Source organism: Ostrea edulis, chromosome 6, assembly GCF_947568905.1.
Source record: "Ostrea edulis chromosome 6, xbOstEdul1.1, whole genome shotgun sequence".
Lineage (NCBI taxonomy): Eukaryota > Metazoa > Mollusca > Bivalvia > Ostreida > Ostreidae > Ostrea > Ostrea edulis.
In genome coordinates this window covers 39,270,310-39,279,361 of record NC_079169.1, presented here as the reverse complement: position 1 = coordinate 39,279,361, position 9,052 = coordinate 39,270,310, and the positions used below count along the sequence as shown (strand labels likewise).

Below are 9,052 nucleotides of genomic sequence, written 5' to 3'. Positions count from 1 at the left end.
ACACACAAACAGGCGATCAGAAAAGCTCACTTTCATAGTATACTGTTTGTTGTTTCATCATGTACAAATTTTGTGGCCTCAAAAATGAGTATCCAAAATTACCTGAGTGAACATTGTCAATCACCTCTTCCATTTTTACAGGCTGCATGATAATTATATTTGTAGCGTACGATGTACAAATGAATATAGAGAAAATTGAAGTTTCATTAAACATCACCGTTTCACTTTCAGTCTGTTTTGAAAATGCAAAACTTCACAGCAGTCAATATGCATTTGAGTAATCCCTTCCTATCAGGACTGATACTTCTGTGTCACAGTTATTGAAGGTGGGCCCTATGGGAATAGGGGGATCCTTAAGCTCTTTCAAAGAAATTGCACTTCTTGGTAGGTTTATTTCCTGAAAAATAAAATATAACATGAAATGGCAGGCCACTGTTTTACTGTTCAACACAAGGTGGTTGAATACATATAAACCTACTTACAGTAGCTAGCCATATTTGTATCACGATTATATTATAAAACATTGTATAACCATCTTTCAAAAAAAGAAATGTAATCAACCCTTCAAAAGGGATGATGCCTCTTAAATAGATCTAGACCTACTTTCATGACTAGGTATATATTCATGACGAAATTTTTTCCATATTGCGCTAGGCTCAGCTCAGGGTCAAATCAAATCATCTTTATTTTAAGTAAGGCATGGTTACAACACAGAACATAAGGCAGCTAGATTGATTCAACCCCAATCCAACGTTTTAAAGTATGTATTGTGTGCTCTTACTTTATCTATAAAAACTCATACTTACATTCCAAGTTTTACACTGAAGACGGCTCATCAACTGGTTTTCTAGCGACACCCAAATCTTGTTTACGTTGTCCGCCATTATTATTTACGCTTGACAGTCATTTAATGTAATACCCTCCCTCGTCTCCACAATAAAGCATATATTGCTCAATCGCTCAAAGTTTAAAGAACAACTTCAGAACACATTTATATTTGCAATTACAATTCTTGAGCTTCAAACTAGTGAAAATATTCTTAATAAGTATCCCAAACAAGAGGCCCATAGGCCGCATCACTCACATGAGTCACCTTGGCTCATATCTAAAGATTTTTCCTATATATTCGCATGTAAAACTTGAATCTGCACTATGTCAGGAAGCTTTCATGTAAACAAACTTTTCTGGCACAGTGATTTTTCAGAAGAAGATTTTTAAGGATTTTCCCTATATATTTGTACCGGGTAAGTAAAATTTTGGCCCCCTACTTTGGCCCCATCTTACCCCTGGGGACCATGAGTTTTACAAACTTTGATCCCTATTGTGGCCCCAACCTACTCCTGGGGGCCATGATTTTTACAAAATTGAATTTTCACTATGTCAGGAAGCTTTCATGTAAATGTAAACTTCCCTGGCCAGTGATTTTTAAGAAGATTTTTAATGATTTTCCCTCTATATTTGTATGTAAAATTTTGATCCCATACTGTGGCCTCATCTTACCCCCGGGGACCATGATTTTTACAAACTTCAATCTGCACTATGTCAGGAAGCTTTCGTGCAAATATAAACTTCTTTGGCCCAATGGTTCTTAGGTAGTACTATACATCGTCATAATGGCTGACTTCCTTTAAAAACATCGATATCAGCAATATTTGACTTTTCCTTTTCCATTTAAATACTTAGCCCAGTAGCTCAGTAGGTTAGAACACCGACTGCTGAACTGTAGGCCGCTGGTTGAATCTGCACTATGTCAGGAAGCTTTCACTTTAATCTCAGCTGGTTCTTGAGAAGAATTTTTTTTTAAAATATATATATAAATGCTTTTGGCTAAGTTTGGTTATAATTGGACCAGTGGTTCTGGAGAAGAAGTCAAAAAATGTATTAAAAAAAAAAAAAGTTTACAGACAGACGGACGGACGGACAATCAGAAAAGCTCACTTGGGCTTTCAGCTCAGGTGAGCTAAAAACAATACCAAGCGTGAAGGAAACAGGGTGAAATGACTGCCCAATGAAATTACTTGCAACTGTTTGGAACACATATTTTTTTTAAACTATCAACTTTTTGTGCAGCTTACTCTGGTTTCTTATATTCAAACTAAAATTAATGGTTCATAATATTTTTTCAATTAAAATTTAAAAAAAACATTCAACTCAATCGGCAAAACTCGACAGATCTTACTCGCAGTAAACATTGGAAGTACAGAATTAGCCGATCGAGGTACCCTTTGATTTCCGTCGAAACATTGAGCTGCGCGCTTTTATTTGAAGCAAGTGAAAGATTGGAGTATCGATGTTAGAATGGCTAACCAATTTGTGACCCGGTCTGTACAAGATCAAATATGTAACAGTGCAATCATACAAAAGTTTAAACACATTTAATTCAACTTCAAAGTCATGAAAAGTGCATTTCAATGTGCACAGATATTATTAAGTAAGTGTTTATGGAAACAGAGAGGCCTAGGCTAACGTAAACATGCATTCCATTGGTCAGGACATAGCCAAATATTACATGTTTACATTTAATTATCAGGTACTAGTGATCCTTTGAGTACAGAAAATCAATAGGCCTAATTAAGTCAAGGAGAGAGTGGAGACCATGAAGGCTGGTAAATCCTTGATAAATTGTTGAAATAGGACACACAAGGAATATGGATTACGATATGTGTGTACAAGAATTTATTGCTCTAATATTTTGCTTGATGATATTTTACCTTTTGAACAGAACTGAATTGAGCCTAGTTGAATACAATCATACTATAAATAAAAAATTCTTTTATCATTTTTTTTAGTATATTTAGATCTACATCTTTAATCATGCTTCTATCTGAATCAGGGTCTTTGTATACATTTATAAATGTATGTTTAATGAGTTTAAGCCTGAATATATATGCATTAACGTAGTTCCACACTTCTGTGACGTCATAAGATTTTGAAAAGTCAATGATTTAATGACTTGAACATCAATTTTGTTGGAGTCTTTTTCAATAGTTATTTTAAAAAAATTGTTAGCCATAAGATATTTCAAAAGTCTTAGTTATATTTGAATAGTCAATGATATGTTTCAAAATATTGAATCCAAGGACAATAACTCCGTTTTCAATAAATTATTTATCAAGCCCATTATGCGATAGATTTCCTTTATTTTTCACAAACACCTTACCAAGGTGATAAGGAATCATTATCTGTGTCTTTGTGAAATTACATAAAATTTCAATCCATGAGTGATTTTGAATAGCTCAGCTGTATGGTACGTGCCAGACTTCGGTTTTTTATGGGGGTATACATACTCTAGAAGCTATAAATTCGAATTTATTACGGAAAGGTATGGATTTTTTTCGATAAATAACTATAATAGATGTACATCTACTAATATAAACAGAAAAAATTACATGTAAACCATGCTATAAGGAAACTGTGTCCACATTTATTCGTTTTTTTAACATTTTGGAGAACAACGCTAATTCAATGATTCTGCACTTATTATTCTAAAACTTGATGAACATATTGAAAATGACATGTGTTTTAGTTATTGAAATGTTTCTTGATAAATAAATGCAATTAAACAATTTTCTTGTTGTTTTTATTTTAAAATAACGACAAATAACTGTTTCCAATGAATTTCATAAAAATCTACATAGGGGAACATGACTTTGAGTAGTGTCTGTAATGAAAATTAATATGGAAATCCTTAACTAATTTGCATTTTTTCATTACTCTGAATGTTAATTTATTGATTCCAGACAAAAAAATGCTACCTAAACCCCAAAAATCCAGGACTAAGGACCCACCTTAATTGATACAGAACATAAGTTGTTTTACATTTTAATATCTTAAGGCATAGTGCCTTAATTAGAAAATTAGAAAACACAGTTGCCAACTCACCCGATTTTTCGATCCATAACCCGATTATTATTTTATGACCCAGCAGGTCATACCTTTCACCGGATTTAAGGATTTGGTTTTGTAAATTAGATCGTGCATGTAATTTCCAGTTTGTAACACAAGCTTGGATCTACATAAACTATGCCAATGGTTATGTACACTACAGAGAAGTAATCAAAGCAGGTGTTCACAATTATTTGTGAGTTGTTTTGACAAATAGGGGGTTGAAGTCATTATATAAAATGGCTTCCACCATGAAGAGATCCTTATCAGCTCCAGCAGACACAAACACAAAGTTAACAAAATTATATTTATGTATCTACCAACAATTTAAGTTTGGAAAACGACTTTTCATGAATAAAAAACTTTAAAAGGGCATTGAGGACAGCATGGAGCTTATTGTCCGTGTAACTCACACTATTGGGTCTGGAGCTAAAAATGATCTGACAAAACATGTCAAAACGCAAAATCATGTAAAAAATACTTTAGCACAAAAGTAATCTAATCACTGTCGCCATTTTTGCCATCTTTTATCATGTAAATTTAATCAATCTTTGTCCTTCTTTGAATATTGTCCATCTCTATCAGTGTGAGAATTCAAAAGGTGTCAGTTACAATATTTCCCTTCAATGAATAGACAATGCACACATTTCTGTTGTAGATATTTTTGAAATATAAACACTTATAGCACATATAATCCTAGTAAATATGTTGTAAATGCTGTTTCGCATTATGAGCAGATTTTTTGCTTTCCAAAGAGGGTCATGACCCTCTTTTTAAATGCTGGGGGTTGGCAACTATGAGAACACATTGTTTGTGCTTTAGAGCAGTGCAGTTTTGCAGCTTAACTGCAGCCATAATTTAAATATTTGAAACAGGCTGCAACTGTGCTGCAAACCAAATGTCCCATATTTGGTATGACGTACTGCTTTGCAATACTAAAGTAGTACTGCAGGCCAGCATATACTGCACAACAGTCTTTTTTGAAGTACAAATGCAGTCCTAATTTAAATATCTGAAACAGGCTGCAACTGTATTTCAAACTACCACCCCTCCTTTTGAATTGGGAAAAATTAGCGACATTTTCCTCAAATTGGGAAAAATCATTCATAGTAAATTAAAATGGTAAAGATGCATAAAATAATCAAGTAACAATTGTTTTGTTTGAGGTTTATTTCGGATCTGATTTAAAATCATAAAATAAATCATTATTTAACATTAAATATGTATTGGAAGTCACACCTTGTATAAATATTATTTACTTTTTCTAAGAAATACTTATTGTCTAATTTCATAAAGAAAATAATAAATTATTAATTCACCAGCATTTGTACCCATAATCTTGTAAATATTATATTAATAATCAAGTTTCCGGAATGTTTCTCCTGTTTGTATTTTTCGGATTTTAGTAAGACCCTATACTGTTGGCCACTTCCTGTTATTAGCCTGACCCTACATATAATATGGCGGTCAAAATGAAAGTGTCAACAATATGGCTTGATGTGTATCTGCAAACTATATACTTCGCTGTATATCTGCTTATATGGATGCCTCTATTGTTTTATATATTCTTTACAAAACTTTTTGCATGTGCAGTGGTCTGGAGAATAAAACTGACGAAAGAAACGTATTTACTCTTTGTCAGCAATATACGGTAACCTTTTTTTTTTTTAGAATGGCCTAATTTCCCTAGATTTGAAATTGGGAAAAACATATATATATAATTGGGAAAAAATAGCTAATTTTTGTGAGGGGAAACAGCCGAATATCGGTGGCATTTTGGCCCAAAAAAAATCACTGCTGTTTAGCAGTACTAAAGTAGTACTGCAGGCCATAATGTACTGCAGAGCAGTACATATGGCAACTGTACTGCAAGTCAGCATATATTTGTACTGCAAGACAGCATATACTGCACAAATCTTTCTTTTTCTTGCAGTACAAATGCAGTCCTAATTTACATATTTGAAACGCGCTGCAATTGCACTGTTTCCATGTATTCTTCCATTTAAAACTTATGCAGCACACTTGCAGTAATGCTGGAGCTGTACTGATAGTGTGCTGGGATTTTGAACTTCAAGTATGCTGCAATTCCGTAAGGAAGATCTTGATTGGGATAATTCAATTAGTGAAGATCAACTATACATAAGCACCTAAATTCTTAAAAATAGAGCGATAAACACGCAAGAGATAACTAAAGATTTATCCATTTTCTTGTTTGACTGCTCAAGCGAGCCCGGAGGCCAGCAGGCCTGTTTTTTTATATTATTTCATAGATTTTGCTGACCTTCTAGTCAATATGCAATATCATACATTTCTTGAGATAAAAGTTATTGATTGCAACACCAATTAAACTGTTCAGGCTAGCCATAAGGCCCACAGGCCTCTTTATTGATATCATACGAAAGATCTTGCAAAACTTAACAACTTTCGTTCTAAATGTCTTATCAAAATTTTCTCGAGATAAAAGTTATTGATTGTGACATGAATTCGACTGTTCAGGCAAGCTATCAGGCATGTGGGCCGTTTTTAAATAATGTTTAAAAGATCTTGCAAAACTTAACAACTTTTGTTCTACATTGTCTTATCAAAATTTTCTCGAGAAACGTTATTAATTGCAACACTTAGTACTGTTCAGACGAGCCATGAGGCCCGTGGGCCTTTTACTTGATATTGTTTAAATGCTCTTGCTTTTTTGAAACACGTCAGACAGCGTTTGACCCAATGATAGGTTGTATTGGCAAACTAGATTCTTATAACGATCATAGAAAATGCCGACTTTAAATGAGATTGTTAAAACCTCTGTAACATCAACTTGTTTGTCATTTGATTTAAAAACTGACCATATGCACAAGAAGCTCTTGCATATTGAATCAGTTGAGAGATATAAACACCATATGCAGGTGATGATGGAATATTGCTACATAAATATGGGAAGTTGACGATGGAGAAGCTGAAATCATTCCGTTTGTCATAAAGTTCATGTGAAATAAGTAAATGTGTTTTGAAAATGAAAAAAATGTGTAGGCAGGTGCCTACTCCAGCCTAACGAAGCTACTTTAGTAGCACCGTCAACATATTATGACTATAATGTGTTTCAATACTCGTCTCTGCCCAAAGAGAGGCTTTATTAATTTTTAGAACACAAAATTTAGTTTATTATCAGACAACAGCATAGATCGATAGGGCGAAAGATCAGATTTTCATTGTGATTTTTTTTTTTGTCATTAGGAAAAATTGCGTTTTCAGAATAGATCTATGCATAAAGAATTGAAGTCTTACCTCTCTGAAAAGCGTAATTCTCGATCTTTTCGGTTATTTGACACTTCTTGTTACTGACACTGATTTTGGGAATAAAGTTCCGAAAAATGATATTACGATTACCGAACGATCGTTAAATCTAATAACCTATCGAAAATAGGTAACGGCACATTATGTTGTAAATATCGAGGAAATTCGAGATATTCCAATTTTTCTCATTTAAATTACTTTTATATACCCCTCTCAAACATATTTCAGAAATGACTATTTTCCAACGTTTCAGTTGTCTTTAAAATTTACTCTATTGTCCCCTATTGATAATTGATAAGATTAAGTACCGTTAAACGATGACTGCGTCCAACTCACCAAAACTGCACGATGATAGTTTGGTGTATACCATACCCGATGTTAAAAAAATACAATTCGAGAGGGGGGGGGGAGTCAGGATTTTTCTTGGGTGAATAAATATTCATATCTCCCGAACAGTCATGCAATAAATTGTTTATTATACCGAAACAAAGCAAGACTACAAAAATAAATTTGAAATTGGAGTCCGCTCAACTATATATATTGTACATGTATGTAGCTGAGATTGCCTTAACAGTAACACCGCGCTGTCAACGTATTAAAATTAGGAGGTACAAACAACGAATTGCAGTGATATGATAACCAGTTTTTGTATTTCCATTCTCCTTGAACGCTGATTCACTTGATTGCTTGCTTTTTCTACCAACCAAAACCAAGCGATTTAAATGTATATCAAAGACCCGCATATTTTGTACAATGACGTCATTCACAAAACACGGACAAGTCACGGACGCACGGATGCACGGAAATAGAAAAAATAGTACAAATCACGGATTCATTTTGCACGGATAATGAAATTGTCCGTGCATTTTTTAATTATAGACTTCGAATATACTTTGAATTGTTTTGTGTGCACCCCAGGGAATAATTATGTAGTTACAATGTAGAATCTATCAGTCACAGAAATTTTCAATCGTAACTACTATAGGCTATTTCCGTAACCGCAAATGAACCTCGTATGTGGATCGACGCCATCAGAGTTGGTTGCTACGTATACATAAACGTAACTTTGACGTCACAGTCGTACGTTACACTATGAAACGTGAACTTTCAAATGCATCTAAGATATTATACACATCTAAGGTATTGTACCACTATCAATTTCCACTTAGATGTAATGTATTAGAGTGAATAAGACGTTAATGATACCAAAACTGAATCTGTGGTGAAAATATAAATAACATATTATTCAGGGATTCGGTTCTGGCCTTTTAACACTCATCCACGGGCGCGCTTCCGGCGAAGAAATGCATCGATTTGATGCAATTCTTGCGCCGATCCACGTCCGAGTCTTCCAAACTTCCACCAGAGTTCTATTCGTAGGTGACGTAATGAGGCCTCGACGGGGAGTTTGCCGAGTCTTCTTACCGGTTACGGAAAATGACGAGCGCGTGATCCGATTGAGAAATTTTCAGTGCATTGTGACGTCACCGTAATTGTTTCGTCACAAACATTTGTCAGTGATTTGTATGCAATATTTCCGTGATTCCTTCATTACATTATAATAAACATGTAAAAACTATATTTTTTCATAATACAAGTATTTTATCATTATTTCATATAAATTCTTCAATTGATAGAATCTCCGTAAACTTTGGTATCCGTGACCAGTGGCGTAGCTTCCATTGAGGCAACCGAGGCAGCTGCCTCGGTAAAAAAAACAAAAAAAACACCTTTTACGTTGTTAGGATGTCGATAGCCTCGGTAATATTCGAACCCAAGCTACGCCTATGGTGACTGGAAAGAAAAATCTGTCCGTGATTTGTATGCAATATTTCTGTGGTTCCTTCATCACATTACAAACATGTGAAATTTACAGATGGAA

At 34.2% G+C, this 9,052-nt stretch overlaps 1 protein-coding gene across 9 annotated transcripts in view; it reads right to left on the bottom strand.

Annotated features, from left to right (window-relative positions):
* LOC125645894 (mitochondrial nicotinamide adenine dinucleotide transporter SLC25A51-like) overlaps positions 1-7,544 on the bottom strand; it is a 53,025-nt gene extending 45,481 nt beyond the window's left edge. For 4 of the 9 annotated variants that reach the window (XM_056139574.1, XM_056139575.1, XM_048871841.2 and 1 more), the window contains exon 1: positions 7,162-7,534. The gene's annotated coding sequence lies outside the window, so the exon portion shown is untranslated. Of the gene's footprint in view, positions 1-102; positions 398-7,161 lie in introns of all 9 variants that reach the window. The other 5 variants (XM_056139571.1, XM_056139576.1, XM_056139573.1 and 2 more) reach the window with 4 other exon arrangements.
* Between the last annotated feature and the right edge of the window lie 1,508 nt (positions 7,545-9,052).